This window comes from Bos indicus, chromosome X (assembly GCF_029378745.1).
Source record: "Bos indicus isolate NIAB-ARS_2022 breed Sahiwal x Tharparkar chromosome X, NIAB-ARS_B.indTharparkar_mat_pri_1.0, whole genome shotgun sequence".
Lineage (NCBI taxonomy): Eukaryota > Metazoa > Chordata > Mammalia > Artiodactyla > Bovidae > Bos > Bos indicus.
The window spans coordinates 146269407-146289699 of NC_091789.1; the positions used below are offsets into that span (position 1 = coordinate 146269407).

Consider the following 20293-nt stretch of genomic DNA (forward strand, 5'->3'; position numbering starts at 1 on the left):
CGCTGTGCATTTTTATTTCAACGGCTCTGTACATTCTTAGAACTACCAAAAATACTTCCAGTACTGCTTGTCATAATCAAACACAGAAAATACAGCAATGCTGTTTGGGTCACGTGCAAATGGTGCTTTCTGCACACCCTGAACTGGATGCTGGACCCTCTGGAGGCAGTGGCTTTGTGCGGTTTTACTCCAAACAAGATCACTCATGCTAAATGATTACATAACTGACTTCATTGTTCAGAAGACCACACACGTTAAATGCTGAATCTATCTGGAGTGACAGTTCCACTTTTTTTTTTTTTTTAACCTTGTGCTTTTCCGGGCTTCATCTACCATGCATCATTATTAAGAAAAGCATCGACGAAGTAGTTCTGGGAAATACAGACATGTCTCCAATGAGATCACAGCCGCTGCTTAAATTCACACCATCAGCTTTGGGGGCACAATTCTGTCCCGCCCAGACCATGAGACGATGCTACATCTCAGGAGATGCCCCTAAGCCTCCTGCCAGATGCATGGGACCTGTCATTGCTCTCTCGTGATTTGAGCTGACCCAGTGCGATAGCACAGACGTATGAACGCCTCATCACAACCAATACATCAGCAGGCAATGGCCCAGGGCAGAGGACTCTGATTTTAATCACTGTTGAAATGTGTGCATTTCTCATGTTCTGCCGTCTGTGAGCCATAAAGTGAAGGAACGACATACAAAAAATGCACATCATTCAAAAGTGGCTGATCTTTATCAGTTATTTGAGGATGTCAGGAAGGGATCTGAAGATTAAAAATAGATCTGAATCTTTTAGATGGGCACAGATAAGGGGTAACTTCGAGAGTTAACATACAATTAATTTTTTCATGTTTACGATGTTAACGTTTCATTGAAACATATTAAATACGATGAAACCGAAATAGGACAAAAGACAGAAGAAATAACTGTATAAAACCTGGATATGAATCATAAGATGGCAACGTATTAAGGAATGAATGGACATTCAGATACATAAAACGTTCCTGAGGTCACTGAAGCGGCCAAAATGAAGACTGAACTTTCAAAAGTAGATTCATTTCAGAGATACGTATGTTAGTATCAGTACATGACTAATCGTCCAAGCCATGGATGGATCTTTCAGACAATGTTGTGTACTTAAATTGGAAGTAGAATCCAGAGACTGTCCTCGTGGTCCAACAGTTAAGAATCTGCCCTGCAACGCTGGGCACACAGGGTCGATCCCTGGTCAGGGAACCAAGATCCTATGTGCATCAGAGTAGTTGAGGGCCTTGCACCCCGACTACAGAGCCCCTGTGGCCCAAGTAAAAAGCCCACGTGATACAACAAAGATCCCATGAGCTGCAACTGACACCCAACTCGGCCAAACCAATAAAATAAAATCAACAAAGTAATTTTTTAAAGAAGCAATTAAAAATAAAAGCAGAATGCAACCCTTGAGAAACACACAGAGCCTATATCTGTTCAGAAAGGAGTTGCCCATGTCCTTTGTCGTCTGAAAACCTTTTCCCCCAATTCTCAGATGCACATTTCGCACGCTTTCAATCAAGAATCAGGCAGACAGGCACGCTTGGGGAGGGTTGGCTGGGAAGCTGGGCAGTATCCCCTCCACGCTTTGTGACAACACGCGTCAGATACCCACCAGGAACCTGCATAACGGATGAATGTTTCAACCATCTAATGCCGGCATTCAGTGGTTTTAACCACGAAGATCTCTCAACCTGCTACTCCTCCCATACAGGGCAGGTTCTCAGCATTTTTGAACCGCAGTATTTCTCTGCTACACCGAAAGCGAATGGACTGATGGCCAGTCACCATGGATCAAAGGGAGGAGGCTGTGTTTGTTTACTGCATATAATGCTCTACCCACAAAGGAGACCAGAGATGGAGCCGAGCTCGGGACAGGGAGAGATGCCCCTTTGGTTCCCTAATGCCCTGCTGTGTCCGTGAATCCCACTCTTTATTAGAAGTCTCTGGGTTTACGTTTGTTACGGTGGACCCAGGAAGGGCAGGAGGGATAATTGCTCTGGTGCTGCGTGGGAAGCCGGACTCCCAGGCAGCCTGGACAAACAGCCCTGCTGGACACCGGTGCTCAATGTTGGGTTAATGAGGGACCTCGGCAGTCCCACAGCCCGAAGCGAGTCTGAATTCTGCTGACGTAGCAATTCAGACTCTGGTCTGCGGCTTCCTGATGATGCTAGCAAGACTTCAGGCTTCCCTCATGGGGTTGGCATGGCTTTTCCTTCTTTTTTTTTGTTTTTGCTTCCCTACTCATCATTGTAATGTAAGAGCTGTTTTTCTTCTGCACCATCTTGAGTTAACCTACCTTTACCGTCCAAATACCGACACAGACATTGAGAGTATGCTCAGCAAGTTTGTGCGTCAAAGTAGGCCTTCTAGTGAAAGCATCGGTCCCTCGGTCGTGTCCGACTCTTAGAATCCATGGACTGCAACACCTCCACGCTCCTCTGTCCATGGGATTCTCCAGGCCAGAATACTGGAGTGGGTAGGCTTTCCCTTCTCCAGAGGACCTTCCCCACCCAGGACTGAACCCAGGTCTCACACATTGCAGGCGGATTCTTTACCAGCTGAGCCACCAGAGAAGCCCAAGAACACTGGAGTGGGTAGTCAATTCCCATCTCCAGGGGATCTTCCTGACCCAGGGATCGAACCGAGGTCTCCTGCACTGCAGATGGATTCTTTACTGTCTGAGCCACCAGGGAAGCCCAAACCTTAGAGCAGTGTTCATTAATGTGGAAATATGCAAAGGTCCTGGAATGAACCCTGCGTAAAAATCAAGGCTCTGATTTTACTAACACATATCTGCATGGCTCTGTTTACAAATATTGCCACTTAAGCTGACCTCCCCAACCATCAGGAACAACAGGCCTTCTGCTCTGTTTACAAAACTTAATTTCTCATTGGCTAGGATACATGAAAACTTCCAGATTAACCACTAATTAATTGTGTGCGTGCTTACGTTTTTGCGTACACATGCCAACCAGCAGTGCCTCCAAGAATGACATTTAATTTTAAACGAGGAAACCTGCGTTTCTGAAATACAATTGGGGAATCATGATGATGGGATCCTGTTAAAAACCTTGGAGCAGCTACCAGAGTCCACAAGTCCACTGAGGACGACAGCAATTTAGGGGAAAAGTTGGAGCGATGCTGAAATGATTTCGGGTTAATCAAAACAGGGTTTGACCTAATTGCGCTACAGACCTCTGTGGGCTGGTATGACCTGGGTCAGAAATTCCCCTTGGTGCACCGGTCTGTCAATAAATAAGCCGCTGTCCTGCTGTCTCTATATGTTTTTTTTAGAAAACAGACACAGAAGCCTGAGACAGGCCTTCCGGGCTTTACAATCAAATTCACATTAAAGAGTCCACAATCAAACAAGAGCCTACGCGCGTATCCTCCCAGCCAAATTGCACCACAGAGAACCAAGCAAATAAGCATCGAACAATGCTTCCGTTTCCACAGTGCTGCCTCCCAGGCTGGGTCATTTTACTTCCGAAGCTGTTTTTTGTTTTTCAAAAAGAGAGGAACAAAAGAAAACTCTATACAATCTGTTAATAAATGAAATGAAAAGATGTGTGTCCCCTGAAGAAGGATTCAGTATGTATTTTCTGGGGGGAATCTTTTGAACTCTCATGCATGTTGATCACTGCAAATGCATTTTCGTTATTAACATGCATTGGTTACATTGTAATAGAAACATTAAATGGTGTAATACAGTGCTTCCAGTTTAACATGGGACAGTCTATGCTTTTGGGATGTGCAACATGCATACCCCACACACAAAATGAGGTGAGAAAAATGGAATCCGGTTTAAAAAAAAAAAAGAAAGAACTGGCTATTAGTATTTTGAAAACGGAATCTATTTATCCCACGGGGCTTCCCAGGTGGCACTAGTGGTAAAGAACCCGCCTGCCAAAGCAGCAGCTGCAAGAGACGTGGGTTCGATCCCTGGGTGGGGAAGATCCCTTGGGGGCGGGAACCCACTCTGTTACTCTGGCTGGGGAAATCCCATGGACAAAGGAGCCTGGCGGGCTACAGTCCATGGGGCCGCAAAGAGTCAGACACCACTGAGCACACACACGCCTATCGCATCACTTCAGTTCAATCGCTCAGTCGTGTCTGAGTCTTGGCAACCGCACAGACGGCAGCACGCCAGGCCCCCCTGTCCATCACCATGAAAAAGGACGCATAAGTGGGTGAGGGGAGATTGTAGTAGTTGCCTGAGACGCGAGGAGCAAGGGGAGGGCTACAGAACAACACGGGGTTTGCTCTGACGGGAACCCAAGAGGGTGGCTGCTTGTCTGAGAAGCCAGTGCAGCTTATATTTCCAGTGGCTTGTGGAGAGGAAACAACTTGTCATTGGGAGATGCACAGGAGACATGAGTGTAGGCAGGAGTGAACATTCTCAGTAATACCAGGGATTCATTATGTTATCACTCTCGACAAAAGGGACAGCTGATCCTTGGGGTGGATAGGCGGGGAATCCCCCAGGATGTCTCTCAAGCATTCCCCACCTGGTTTTACCTCTGAGCTTCCACTTCTCTTGTCCTTTTTTATAATTTTAACATTTAATTGGAGGACAATTGCTTTATGATGTCGTGTTGGTTTCTGCCACACAGAACACGAATCGGTTGTAAGCACGCATATATCTCCTCCCTCTTGACCTCCCTGCCATCCTCCCAGCCCCCATCCCAGCCCCCTAGGTCATCACAGAGCACCGAGCTGAGCTCCTTGTGTTAAAAAGCAGCTCCCACTAGCTGTCTAATTCACACCCAGGAGCGCGTATATGTCAATGCTACTCTCTCAACTCATCCCACTCTCTCCTTCCCCCACTGTGTCCACAGCTCTGTTTTCTCTGTTGGCATCTCCCTTGCCGCCGTGTAGATAGGTTCGTGAGTACCATCTTTCTAAACTCCATGTGTGCGTGCAAAGTTGCTTTACTTGTGTCCGACTCTATGCAACCCCATGGACTGTAGCCCACCAGGCTCCTCTGTCCAGGGGATTCTCCAGGCAAGAGTACTGGAGTGGGGTGCCATTACCTTCTCGTCTAAACTCCATATATATGTGTTAATATATGATATTTGTTTGTCTCTTTGTGACTTATGTCACTCAGTATAATAGATTCTATGTTCATCCACCTCATTAAAACTGACACAAAAATCGCTCCTTTTATGGCTGAGTTGGAGAAGACTCTTGAAAGTCCCTCGGACTGCAAGGAGATCCAACCAGTCCATTCTAAAGGAGATCAGTCCTGGGTGTTCTTTGGAAGGACTGATGCTAAAGCTGAAACTCCAGTCCTTTGGCCACCTCATGCGAAGAGTTGACTCATTGGAAAAGGCTCTGATGCTGGGAGGGATTGGGGGCAGGAGGAGAAGGGGACGACAGAGGATGAGATGGCTGGATGGCATCACCAACTTGATGGACATGAGTTTGGGTGAACTCCGGGAGTTGGTGATGGACAGGGAGGCCTGGCATGCTGCGATTCATGGGATCGCAAAGAGTAAGACACGACTGAGCGACTGAACTGAACTGAAATGAACTGAATATTCCACTGTGTGTATATACAATAGCTGCTTTATCCATTCCTCTGTCAATGGATAACTTTTGAATCTTTACCCCATCTAGATATTATTGTATATTTTTTTGTATATTGTGTATATATTGTATATTATGAGGAAACGCATAACTTTGTTTTCAAAATAGCCAGACGCCTCAAATCCATTTACTGGTCAACATCACCCGTTTCCACTGATGAAGATTCCACCTTTATCATATCGTACTTTCTTATCCATCTTTGGAAATACTAATGGAACTTAAACGTACATTTACCAGCTTCTGTAATCTCTTGGGAATACTTTCAATAATTGCTAATACTTTCAATTGTTGCTTTTGGAAAATATTTCAACTTTGTTTCACAGTTACTCTGTTTTTTCTAATGTTGTTTAATCATTTCTGTGTTCTAGGGCCCACACCTCCTTCCAAATGTTTTGATTAGAGTTGCAGGTATTATGTAAGTACAACACATATTACACAGGATCACAGAGAGAAAGGAGAATTCACATGAGAATCTTACCCATTTTCATGCCCTTTTGACAGCTACTAAAATTCAATAGCAGAGTACAGTTAATGTAAAATATCTTCTCATATAAACTAGACTGAGCAACCACATTGTCACACTGAGTGAAATAGAGTCAGAGAGAGAAAGACAAATATCGTATGACAGTCCTTAGATGCAGAATCTAAAAAGAAGTGATACGAATGAACTTCCAAAACAGGAGCCTGTTACACAGAGAACGTCAGAAAGAAAAATATTGTATATTAATGCATATAATTAATGTGTCCGTCCGACTCTGTGCGACCCCATAGACGGCAGCCCACCAGGATGCCCTGTCCCTGGGATTCTCCAGGCAAGAACACTGGAGTGGGTTGCCATTAGGGAAGTGAGACGCAGGTGCAGAAAAGGGACTTGTGGACACAGTGAGGGAGGGAAAGAGTGGGACAAATGAGGAAAATACCACCACCACGTGTGAACCAAGGATGGAGTGCTGGTGAGAAGCTGCTATGAGGCCCAGGAAGCTCGCCCTGGTACTCTGTGATGACCTGCAGGGATGGGATCGGGGGCTGGAGGGAGGCAGGATGTCTGCATAATTATGGCTGAACTGAGGGCTGCATGGCAGAAACCAACACAGCAGTTTACAAATTAAAAGTTCTCATTTTTATATAAACTTAAGAGATAATTCTATACAAATTTATTTTATATAATTTTAAATATGTATCTTTAAAATTTCAAAAATAGAAAAAAAAAATAGACTCACAGACTTAAGAGAATGAACTTACAGTTGTCGGGGGGGAAAGATGGGGGAAAGGATAGTTAGGGAGTTTAGAATGGACATGGACTCACTGCTGTATTTAACATGGAGAACCAGCAAGGACCTGCTGGACAGCACAGGGAACTCTGCTCAATACTCTGTAATAACCTGATGGTTCCCAGGGGAGAAGGATAGGGGAGGGGATAGTCAGGGAGTTTGGGATGGACATGGACACACTGCTGTGTTTAACATGGAGAACCAGCAAGGACCTGCTGGACAGCACAGGGAACTCTGCTCAGTGTCACGTGGCAGCCTGGACGGGAGGGGAGTCTGGGGGAGGATGGATCCATGTACCTGTATTGCTGACTCCTTTCACTGTGCACCTGAAACCATCTTAACATTGTTAATTGGCTGAACTTAAACATAAAATAAAAATGTTTTAAAAATACACAATGTAACTTTTGGGAGTGTCCTATATTCACAAGTAGCCATGTAATTTAATTGATTAATTAAATCTTGGAAAATATAATAATAATTATATCAGTGATTATTTTTATCAGTAAAATTATTATCAGTAATTGTTATTATCAGTAATATTTTACTATAATATTTAGAGTAATATTTAGTATTATCAGTAATAATTTATTATCAATAATTAAAAGTAGCTTTTAAGACCCTTAACTCCTAACATTTTTATGTAAGCAGATTTTTACATAATTATTACTTAAGAAACAAAATTATTAAATGAGATAACATCATATTTGAAAAGCAGTTGTTGATTTCTGTGATCATAGCAATGTCTTCAAAATATCAAAGAAATGAGGGCAACACTATAGCAGAGTCTGGACTAATAGCTTCAACTTGACACAGGCGGGCCCATCAAGCCCACATGCCTCATTCATTAGCCTCGTTTCCCAGAAGTGCATAATTTTTAGGCCTCGCAGAACCATAGCTCTGACATTACCGAATTTTGTCATGAATAATGAGTTCTGCTCATTACAGAATTTTGTCATGAATAATTAGTTCTACTCATAATGCTTATAAGGCTTGAGACCTCAAGCCTACTCTAAATACTCCTTTAAGCAAAAGCCCCAGCAGAAGGCCAGTAAAATGTAAAGAAGAGTATTGATTAAATCCTGTAAGAGGAAAAAAGTCGTGAAATAGGATTGTTTGCTCAAGATACAGGACTTTACCAAAAGCTTCCTTCCTTTCTTAAGAATAAAACTTAAGTGAAGTGAAGTGGCTCAATTCTGTCCAACTCTTTGGGACTCCATGGACTGTAGTCTACGGGACTCCTCCATCCATGGGATTTTCCAGGCAAGAATACTGAAGTGAGTTGCCATTTCCTTCTCCAGGGGAACTTCCCAACCCAGGTATTGAATCCGGGTCTCCTGCATTGTAGGCAGACGCTTTACTGTCTGAGCCCCAAGGGAAGCCCCTTTAAGAATAAAGGTAATGATATATACATGTGTCTGGGCTTCCCTGATGGCTCACGTGCTAAAGAATCTGCCTGCCAAAGCAGGAGATGTGGGTTGGATCCCTGGGTCAGAAAGATGCCCTGGAGAAGGGAAGGGCAACCCACTCCAGTACTCTTGCCTGAAGAATCCCATGGACAGAGGAGCCTGGGAGGGCTACAGTCCATGGGGTCACAGATAGTCAGACACAACTTAGCAACTAAACAGCAACGACAACATACAACGGTAAAGATTTCAAGTCTGGAGGATAAAGATTTCGAGTCTGGAGGGCAGGGTAAGCCAAGTAGCCACTTTGTCTCACTGACAGCTTGTCAGGAGTCCCCAGTCTCTGGGATCTAACCCTGGATGATCTGTGATGGAATTGATGTAATACTAAATGAAATGAAGAAAGAAAAAGAAAAAGTCACTTATTCGTATCTGACTCTTTGTGACGCCGTGGACCGTAGCCCACCAGGCTCCTCTGTCCATGGGATTCTCCAGGCAGGAATACTGGACTGGGTTGCCATTTCCTTCTCCAGGGAACAGAAATAAAATACACAATAAATATAACATGTTTGAATCATCTGAAAACCACCCCCCCTCAGCCCCGGTCCGTGGAAAAACTATCTTCCACAAAACCAGTCCCTGTTGCCAAAACAGGTTGGTGACAGCTGGTTCAAGTGTCTGACCTCATAAATGAATGGTTGAAAAGGCTGGTTATTCTCAAACAGTTACACAATGGCCTTACACCACCATACGATTTTTAACATAGGCCTGATCCCCCCCTTTTTTTTTTCTTTTTAGCATTAAAAAGACCCTTAGGGAGGAGGGAGGAGGGTTCAGGATGGGGAACACATGTATACCTGTGGCAGATTCATTTTGAAATATGGCAAAAGCAACACAATATTGTAAAGTTAAATAAAATTAAAAAAAAAATAAAATAAAAAGACCCTTAAAATTGTTCACTTAGGATACAGACCATACGTCCTTCTCCAAATGGATGTTATTTAACAGCCATGAAATTAAAAGACGCTTACTTCTTGGAAGGAAAGTTATGACCAACCTAGACAGCATATTGAAAAGCAGAGACATTACTTTGTCAACAAAGGTCCGTCTAGTCAAGGCTGTGGTTTTTGCAGTGGTCATGTATGGATGTGAGAGTTGGACGATAAAGAAAGCTGAGCGCCGAGGAATTGATGCTTTTGAACAGCAGTGTTGGAAAAGACTCTTGACAGTCCCTTGGACTGCAAGGAGATTCAACCAATCCTTCCTAAAGGAAATCAGTCTTGAATCTTCATTGGAAGGACTGATGTTGAAGCTGAAACTCCAATACTTTGGCCACCTGATGTGAAGAGCTGACTCATTTGAAAAGACCCTGATGCTGGGAAAGATTGAGGGCAGGAGGAGAAGGGGACGACAGAGGATGAGATGGCTGGATGGCATCACTGACTCAATGGACATGGGTTTGGGTGGACTCCAGGAGTTGGTGATGGACAGGGAGGCCTGGTGTGCTTCGGTCCATGGGGTCACAAAGAGTCGGACACGACTGAGTGACTGAACTGAACTGAACTGAACAGCTGAGTGTCTGTAAAGAGACTTTAGGGTTGTGTCCACCATGTTTCAGTGGTCTCAGAAGATGGGCCACTCTATGTGAAGAAGCTTTTGTTTCTTGATATCTGAAAATAAGCGGATTGCTGCTGCTGCTGTTCAGTTGCTCAGTCGTGTCTGACTCTTTGTGACCCCATGGACTGAAGCCCACCAGGCTCCTCTGTTCATGGGATTTTCAGGCAAGAACACTGGAGTGGGTTGCCATGTCCTTCTCCAGGGGGTCTTCCCAGACCAGTGACTGGCAGGTGGATTATTTTCCACTGGGGAAGCAGGAGGTCATGGTAGCAGATTTCTGAAGGACTTGGGCACACAAATGTGCCCTAATTGGGCAGGTCAGTTGGGGTGGGCACAATGACCCCCCACCCCCACCCCCAGAGGCCTTGTCTGCAGAATTTGGCTCCAACCACATGAGCTCTGTTCGTGTCAATGAAGTGCGAGAAAAAATGCATCCTGTTTGGGCTCAGCAGATGGTCTAAACAGGTGTACCATTTTGGGGGTGGGCTTGGCTCTCTTGCTGAGGACTGCACGGGGCTCAGGGATCATGCCTCTGAACAAGGGCCCACATGTCTGGGAACCCTCGTAGCCCTTCCTAGGGAAGGCCAGGAAGAAAAAAAAAAAAAAAAAAAGGAATGTGTTCTCTGTAGAATTTATGGCCTGTAGAGATTCGCCGCACTGGCATCTGTTTGCTGTTACTGAGAACACAAGAAAACGCATGCAATGGAAGGAGAAGTCACCTCTCCGGGGTCTAAAGCGAACCACGGCAGGAACCCCAAGGAGGTCTGGGAGACATCAGGCATGCAGAGCTCCAGGAGCTGGCTGCAGCAAGGTGAGCATGGGGACTGGCAGAGGAGAGACCCTTCACTGAGTGCCTCTTGAGCTCCAACCAGGAACTGCCATGAGAACAGAGAAGGTCAAATTCCAGCACGAGTTTGGCACCATATACGGATGGAACGGGCAACTGCGTGTGCTCAGTCACTCAGTCGCGTCTGACTCTTGCAACTCTATGGATTGTAGCTCGCCAGGCTCCCTGTCCCTCGGATTCTCCAGGCAAGAATACTGGAGTGGGTTGCCATGCCCTCCTCCAGGGGATCTTCCCGAACCAGGGATCGAACCCCCCATCTCCTGCATTGCAGGAGGGTTCTTCACCATCTGAGCCACCAGGGAACAGCCAGGTGGGCTCCTAACAAGCACTATTATCTCCACAGTTCAGGTTTGTGAACCAGATTCATTCCTAATCACTCACTCTATTTAAAATGCAGTTAAATGGCTCTATTTCTTGTAAAAATATAACCACTCTATTTCTTGATATTAAAACCTTGTTTTTGTTGATAGTGTTTCCTACTCTTTCCCATTAAGGTAATAGTCTCCATACAGCTTATGATAACTTTCAGAATCTCTAAGCCACCTCCATAAGATTCGTTTAAAACAAGTTTGTAAAGGAACATGTCTTAATCCTTAAGGAAAAAAATCGAAGACATGATTCGGAAGGGATCTTAGATCATGTATCATTGAAATGTCTGTTGGGTTGGCCAAAGAGAATGGACTTGCTGTAATTAGAGAAAGCCCACACACAGCAACAAAGACTCAATGGAGCCAAAAAACAAAAAAACAAAACTCCAGTGTATCCTTCAATATTCCAAGAGCTACATCTTATGTGAAGTAGTCTTAACACACACAAACACCAACGTTAGCAAGCTGTGTACGTTAAATAATCACAGTTTTTTTTACATGTCAGTTATACTTCAATAGAATGACTTTCGAAATGTATCAAAAGAACCACACAGTGTTACAAAAAAAAAAATACCAGGTTTTCAATCAGGTAAACAGTCAATCCCTTTTAGAAGTTAAGACTGTCTCTTGTTTGAGTGTCTGCAGTGGATCTAAAGGCTACTTTGGTAAGGTTTCTGGCATTACATGTCAGATACGTAGAATATGAGAATGCCCTTTATTGGACAACTTCACATTTGGAAATCTATCCTGAAGATATTCAACCTAAAACATATAATTGTATCAAATATTCACAAATATCAACAAGCATCAAAAAAATTTGCCAAAATGTTAGTGAAAATAGGAATTGTTAGCAAAAAAGAGAAAAATGTCCAGAAATACAAAAAGTAAGTAAGTAAAACATAAGATGGATTGTTATGCAAATATTAAAATGTTTCACAGGGGTATGATTGCGTAAAATTTAAAAATAAATTTATTTTGTTGTTGTTTACTCACTAAGTTGTTGCTGAATTATTTTTCGACCTCATGGACTGCAACCTGCCAGGCTCCTCTGTCCATGGGATTCTCCAGGCAAGAATACTGGAGTGGGTTGCCGTGCCCTCCTCCAGGGGATCTTCCTGACCCAGAGGTAGAGCTCGGGTCTCCTGCACTGGCAGGCACATTCTTTACCACCGAGCCACCCAGAAAGCTCCAAATACATTGATGGATTTTTATAAATACAGAACAAATCCAAAGCAACAAATCCGTAAACAAGAGAGGCCATACAGCAGATGGCGATTGTCAATAGCTAGTCCTGTATTTTTTTTTTCAAAATTTCTTAGAAGTAATAAAACAACATTAAGTTCATTTCAAGAGAGCATTGCCAAGCCACGTGTATCTTTCCAACCTTCATCTAGGTTTTAAGCCTGGCCAGGACGTTGTTCTGAAATCTACTCTCAGATTTCATAATAGACCCTAGTGGCTACATTAGCACTAGGCCAACCTCCAGCTTTCTACTAAATTAATTCCTACCATTTACTTTTTAAAGGAGATAACATGGATGCTGCTTGCCTGGTGGACCAGATGAGAAAGAATCCACATGCAATGTGGGAGATACGGGTTTGATCACTGGGTGGGGAAGATTCCCCTGGAGGAGGAAATGGCAACCCACTCCAGTCTTCTTGCTGGGAAAACTCCACGGACAGAGGAGCCTGGCGGGCTGCTGTCCATGGGGCCACAAAGAGTTGGACACGACTTAGCGTGCATTTTAGCAAATCGACCAGATGCCGGGTGGAGCCAGCTCATTTTACACAGTGGGTTGGTCCATCACATAAGCTAAGAAAAGGTCTGGCTGTGAAAGAGGGCGAACACAGGCAACGCCACTGAAGTGCTCCCTTTGGTCGTGAAACGCAATTGTGGCTGTGAGCCTGGTGATGCCACGTGAGACTCAAAGACGCTCATCTGTCTGCGTGAGTCATTCCAGGCACAGGAGGCGCTCACAGCCAGCAGGCTGAGACCACAGAGAGGGAAGCGTGGCCGTCCACTCTCTACTACATCAAAGGAAGGGATAAAAACAAGAAAACTCTGCCACTGAGGACAGATACTCGCCTACACACTCAGTCTAACGTAAAAGAGATATGCTCGTGAGCACTGTGGTTCTAGTTTACAAATTCGTGGGCATACAATGTTTCTTTAAAATATTTTGAGAGGCAACAGTCTCCTGTTTCATGTGATGAAGTGAAAGCTTCAGTGACTTAAGTGAATGTCACTTATAATCATAATTATATTATAACTTATAATCCTACACAGTGACACTCAGTTTACATGGTACAAACTGAAAAACCACGGCCAGATAACGCTCTGCACTTTCCCCAGGGATGCAGAGACCATGACTGAGCTTCTATCATACTTTTGCAGATGAGACAAGGTGAGCTGGAGAGTTCCATAAGACATTTCTACAATTCTGAGTTTCTGATAAAAATACTGAAAACATGCTGCGTGTGATTTTGTAAATGAATCCACAAGTTCAATTAATTTTATGGGAAGAAGACTGACACAGACGTTTCTCCAAAGAAGATATACCGACAGCCAACATAGGGGGAAAGGTGATCAATACTGCTAATTATTAGAGAAATGCGAATCAAAAATGTGAGTATTAGCACCTCACACTGCTCAGGCTGGCCATTATTTAAAAGTCTACAAATGCTGGAGAGGATGTGGAGAAAAGGGAATCCTCCTATACTGTTGATGGGAAAGTAAATCGGTACAACCATGATGGAGAACGGTGTGGAGGTTCCCTAAAAAGCTAAAAACAGAGTTAGCGTATGATCCAGCAATCTCACTCCTGGGCGTATATCCAAAGAAAACTCAAACTCAAAAGCATGCACACACCCCTATGTTCATAGCAGCACTGTTTACAATAGCTAAGTCATGGATGCAACCTACATATCCATCGACAGATGAATGGATAAAGAAGATGTAGTGTGCGAACACACACACACACACACACACACACACACACACAGTGAAATACTACTCAGCCATGAAAAATAACAAATAAATGCCATTTGCAGCAACACAGACAGACCTAGAGAATATCATACTTAACGAAGTAAGTCGGACCAAGAAAGACAAATATTATGTATCACTTACACGTGGAATTTAAAAAAATACTACAGATGAACTTATTTACGAAGCAGAAATAGACTCAAATACACAGAAAACAAACTCTTGGTCACCAAAGGGGAAAGGGTAGGTGAAGGGATAAATCAGAAGTTTGGCATTAAAAGATATACTTTACTGCAGATAAAATAGATATGGAACAAGGAATTACTGTATAGCACACCAAATCATACTCAGTACCTTATAATAAACTATAATGGAAAAGAGTCTGAACATGTATATGCACAAGCACATATACATAACTGAATCACTTTGATGTATATCTGAAACTAATATGATTATTATAAATCAATGATACTTCAATAAAATAAAATATTGAAAAGTTTAAATTAATTAAAAAAATTTTTAAGATTTATGTAAAGAAAACCTTGGTCTTTGAATCTTTAACCACCCCGCCCCCTGACACACACACAATTTATCTGTCCCTTCAAAGAAACATAACATGCCTAAGTGAAGTGAAAGTCGCTCAGTCGTGTCCAACCCTTTGAGACCCCATGGACTATACAGCCCACGGAATTCTCCAGGCCAGAATACTGGAGTGGGTGGCTGTTTCCGTCTCCAGGGGATCTTCCCAACCCAGGGATAGAACCCAGGTCTCTTGCAACCCAGGTCTCTCGCATTGCAGGGCAATTCTTTATCAGCTGAGCCACCAGCGAAGCCCCTACCATGCCTGAGGTACACTGTATGCTTTTATGCCCAGGTTGTATGCACGACTGCACTAAATGCACACATTTTCTGGTTGTTTAAAGTCTTTATTGAGCTTGTTACATTATTGCTTCTGTTTTATGTTTTGTGTTTTTTTTGGCCAAAAGGATATGGGATCTCACCTTCCTGACCAGGGATCAAATCTGCTCCCCTCCAGCTGGGAAGGCGAAGTCTTAACCACTGGCCCACCAGGGAAGTCCTGATTTTCTAGCTGTTTAATTTGCTGGTCCATGCTCAATTCAGTGTCCTACTTCATTGTAAAATTTAAAAACGTAATAAATAACTTACTGTAAACAATGCAGCTACAGCACCGTCCTGGCAATTCTTGGCAGCTCTTTACGTTGATATATGATTTCTTTAACAAGTACTATAATGCTGGTCTCTTGGGTAGTTTACTGTCGTGCTTTTACAAAACAGCACTGAAAAGAATTTCTTGTCTGTTTACCTGGTGTGACTGTGATACAATTTCTGAAAAAAAAATAAAAAATAAAAAGTTAACTGAACTGTTTATCCCAAGGGTGCAAAATTCAAGAATGGTCTTCTCCCTACTGATGCTCTGCAAATGCCTTGTTATTTTGCGTTACTGCTAATGATGCCTACAAATATTAGCACCACTTCCTCTCTCTTTCTAATACCGCATGCTACTTGTCTCTTTGCTGACTTTAAAACGCTACCTGTTTTTGTTCACCTCTTTTTAATTCTACTGTATCTTTTTAATTTAAACATTTCTTTAATTAGCGTTCTATATGCAATTCATAAATCTGAAAATGGTCTGTAATATCCCTTGGTTCCCCCCACCTCAACCCCCACACTGGGCTTGCCTTTTTCCTATGGTTCTTAAAACCTTCTGTATAATTATGTAGGTCAGAATAAAATTCCAAATGTCACAGTGACAATTACCTCCATGTCTCCTTATGGCCATGTCATTGTAAAGGGTAGGGAAAGTGCTGAAAGTTAAAACATTTATACTCTACCTGAAACACAGTCAGTTAAATTTACAGAATTACTGGTGAAAACTCCAAAGACTCTTATCAAAGTCTGGTTCTTGAAATCTAAGATGGAGGAGACACAGTTATCGTGAGAAGTAAAATCTGCCTGGTGTCCTATTTAACCAATGGATAATCATCCATTCACAATTAACACACATTTATCAACTAATGAAAAAGAAGCAGCCAAACTATTTTAAGACGCTCCACCACCTTTCCCCACTCTCTCTCTAAACTAACACTGCAGCCTTATGATAGGTATTGCTGAGGATAAATTTTAAGATATGTGAACAAGGAAATTAATACTCAAGTCTCAAATGCGTGCTTACATTAGTGATAGCTAATCTCTGCATGATGTAGCTTTGCAAAATGCTTTAACACTTTTCAGCTTGCAGGAATATATATACACACACACACACACACACACATATATATAACTAACTTGCCATCACCCTGCAATATTAAGAGAAAATATTTTCAATGGTAAGAAAGGGGGGCATCCCTGATAGCTCCGTTGGTAAGGAATCCGCCTGCAATGCAGGAGACCCCAGTTCGATTCCTGGGTCAGGAAGATCAGCTGGAGAAGGGACAGGCTACCCACTCCAGTATTCTTGGGCTTCCCCAGTAGCTCAGCTGGTAAAGAATCCAGCTGCAATGCGGGAGACCTGGGTTCAATCCTTGGGTTGGGAAGGTCCTCTGGAGGAGGGAAAGGCTTCACTTCAGGATAAAAAATTTTTCATGTCATAGAGCCTTTGGCTTATCAGCAACTGGTAAGCAATTAAGTGCATATAATTTTCATGAAAGAGCAAAAATTGGTATTTTGCTGAGATGACAGAAGGTACTGCTTGTAACTCTGTCAGCTACTTTTCATGCACACGTAGGTTCAAAGTCCCAGACGTCCATCTGAATACTGTATAAAGACATGCAGGTCCCATGAGGTACATGAGATATGCAGGTTGTCTGAGGCCTGCAGCAGCAAAACAACACAGTTTCAAGCTGTGGTTTTATTACTCCAGAATGACTTCAGTGAAACAGGAAAAAAAAAATCCAAAAGCCCCTTTCCCTATTCCCAATCTATTTAAACTGAATAAAACAAAAGTCCAAGCCAACCAATTGAGAGCAGGGATTTGATGCATCAGAACAGCTTCAGGCACTGACATACATCTTCATCCGGGAAAATAATCAAATGAGTTGACCCAGAGTTATCGGCATCACCTTTCAATCATTTGGCTTGCTGTGAGTGTGCGTGTGTGTGTGTGTGTGTGTGTTAGTTGCTCAGTCATGTCTGACTCTCTGCGACTCCATGGACTGTAGCCCACCAGGCTCCTCTGTCCATGGGATTCTCCAGACCAGAATATTGGAGTGGGTGGCCATGCCCTCCTTGAGGGGATCTTCCCGACCCAGGGATCGAACCCTGGTCTAGTGCATTCCAGGCGGATGTTTTATCGTCTGAGCTACTAGGGAAGCCCCTTGCTGTGAGTATCCTGTAGAATTTCACTGAATAAACACTTTGTGTGGAATCAGTCATTTCTTCAAAAAAAAAAATTCTCCACCATTACCAGTCACAAATTAGATGAAACATGCTATTTGGTTACAAACCACAAAACCTACATCCTATAGGCTACCTGCCATATGCCATCCATTTCCCGGCTCAGTCTGGCGCCTCACTAGTAACGGTCTGCTGTGTCCCATGGCACTTGGCACACTCCGAAAGAGCTGGAACTGACCCAGCCAAATGGACAGTTTGACTGTGGCCCAGGTCAGGGGGCTTCCCTGGCAGCTCAGATGCTAAAGAATCCGCCTGCCATGCGGGAGAACCTGGGTTCGATCCCTGTGTCGGGAAGATCCCCTGGAGGAGGGCATGGCCACCTGCTCCAGGATTCTTGCCTGGAGAATCCCCATGGACAGAGGAGCCTGGTGAGGCTACAGTCCACAGGGTCGCAAAGCCTCGGACACGACTGAGGGACTAACACTTTCACATTTCAGGTCATCTACCGCTGTCTGCTTTCCATGTTGTCCCACAAAGCAGCTGTTTTCGGCCTTGCTGCAAACGTGTGAATATGCATGGGGGAGACTCGGTTCGATGGTAAGGAATGGAAAATGCATCAGTGTAGGTCACACACACACATGTACACACTCACACCGAGGGATTTAAAGGTACTCAGAAATGTCACGGGAATCCAGGAAAACCTGACTCCCCACACTCAGGAAACTTTGGCACCTAATGAAATGTGCATGGGCCATGTCTGAACCAGTCACACCTCAGCTTCCGCAGAGACCCACGCTCTTTCTCGAAGATTGCCAACCTTCACACAGCCGACCCCAGGTAGGTCCTTCGTCTCCCTATGGTCAGATCTCTGAGTCACACGCCACATCTTACAGACGGATTTTTCAGTATGAGAGAAAAATTAGGACATTTCGCAAAGATTTGTCCTGGATTATGCCAGTATGTTTTGATGGCAAGAATATGAATGCAAAAACAGCATTTGTTTGGAGGGGATGGGAAGACGTGTCCATCTGTCTTTCCCATAAGGCATTTAACTGAGACTTAATGGGTGTAAATCGCTCCTCTTTGTGGGCTGAACAGTGAAGGAGGACTTGTTTGAAGGGCAGGGCGTGGGGAGGACTTGCTTGAAGAGCAGGGCGTGGGGAGGACGGACCATTTAATCTCCAGGAATCCAGCACATTCAGCCTAAGGCAGCGGGAGGAGGCGAATGAACTGAGGCTGACTCTCTCTCCGTGAGGCATTTCTTCTATCTCAACTTGAGACCCTGTTCCTTCCTTTTCTGTACTCAAGTAAAAATACTACTTCTGAGTCTTAGCCGCCCACGTTGCTCACAGAAATCTTGCCTCTCCAGTGACATTTGCAGAATAGATTATTTTTTAATGACTCAGCTCCTTGGGCTTGAACTGTGCCGATTACGACTTGCTTTCCTTGTTCTCAAAGTTAACAGATTTGCACAAAATGGTAAGTTGTTAGATTTTTAAACGAAACGCCCACCCCTCTCAAGAGTCTCTCATAATTCTACCCCCAGAGAGAGAGAGAGGAACAGAACATACTAAAGGTTTATCTCTGCACACACTGGATCTTATTACATGTTTACTTAACAACATATTATTCACATCTTTTCAGAGCATCTTTCATGTCCCGAGTGGTACCCTTAAGTGCTGGACGCTACTCCAATGGATGAATGTAAGGCAAGCTATTGAATAATTTTCTGTTGTGAACAATCATGGGTTCACCTTTTGCTTTATAAAAATAAATGGCTGAATCTGGGACTCTACACATTTAAATCTATTCATATTTTCCAGCTCTTTGTGGACTTTTCCAAATATTTTCATAAAAGCAGGCCTCTTGAAGTAAATCACACTATCAAGAAGTATCAGTTCAGTCGGTCACTCATCCGTGTCCGACTCTTTGCGACCCCATGAACCGCAGCACGCCAGGCCTCCCTGTCCATCACCAAGTCCCAGAGTTCACCCAAACCCACGTCCATTGAGTTGATGATGCCATCAAACCATTTCATCCTCTGTCATCTCCTTCTCCTCCTGCCCTCAATCTTTCCCAGCATCAGGGTCTTTTCCAATGAGTCAGCTCTTTGCATCAAGTGGCCAAAGGATTGGAGTTTCAGCTTCAACATCAGTCCTTCCAATGAACACCCAGAGCTGATCTGCTTTAGGATGGACTGGTTGGATCAAGAAGTATATTTACCTTAAAAATGAACATATAGTGAGTGAATATAACATAACTTTGAGTATATTCATAAATTTATAATACAAAATTGTATGAAGGTTTTCATTTTCAGCACTTTAAAAAAATATGATATCATTACTTTGTTAAATCTTTCCCAAAGTAACAGAAAAAAAGACAAAATCTTAAAAAGTAATTTTTTTGGCAGGAATTATAAGTAGTGAGGTTTGATTTTCTTTATTTATTGATTATTTTTCTCTTATTCTGGAAACTGCCTGTTCATGTCTTTAATTCATTTTTGTTAAGACAGTTGTGAAGGCTATTTTGAGGGGGTCAATAAGAGATATCTTTTTTTTTTTTTTCTTGCCTATTGATGTATGACCATTTCTTTCCAGGTAACTGTCATTTGGATTTTTACTTAGTGCATTTTGCATGCAAAATAAGTACAATATCAAGGTTTTCCTTCACATTTTCCTTTCTAATTGCCATAGCTCAGAACACGTTCCTCAACAGAGCATTACAGAAGTCACGCATAGGTTTTTTTCTCTTCGTGTGTGTGTATTCATGGGGTCGCAAAGAGTCGGACACGACTGAGAGACTGATCTGATCTGATGGTA

The 20293-nt window shown here is 43.3% G+C and overlaps 1 long non-coding RNA gene across 1 annotated transcript in view; it reads right to left on the bottom strand.

The window, feature by feature from the left end:
* The window catches only part of LOC139181630 (uncharacterized), a 288747-nt gene that overhangs the window by 16232 nt on the left and 252222 nt on the right, over positions 1–20293 (bottom strand). The window contains exons 9-10 of the long non-coding RNA XR_011565424.1: positions 15974–19697; positions 15288–15467 (exon numbers count right to left, since the gene is read on the bottom strand). This is a non-coding gene — a long non-coding RNA (uncharacterized lncRNA). The remainder of the gene's footprint in view (positions 1–15287; positions 15468–15973; positions 19698–20293) is intronic.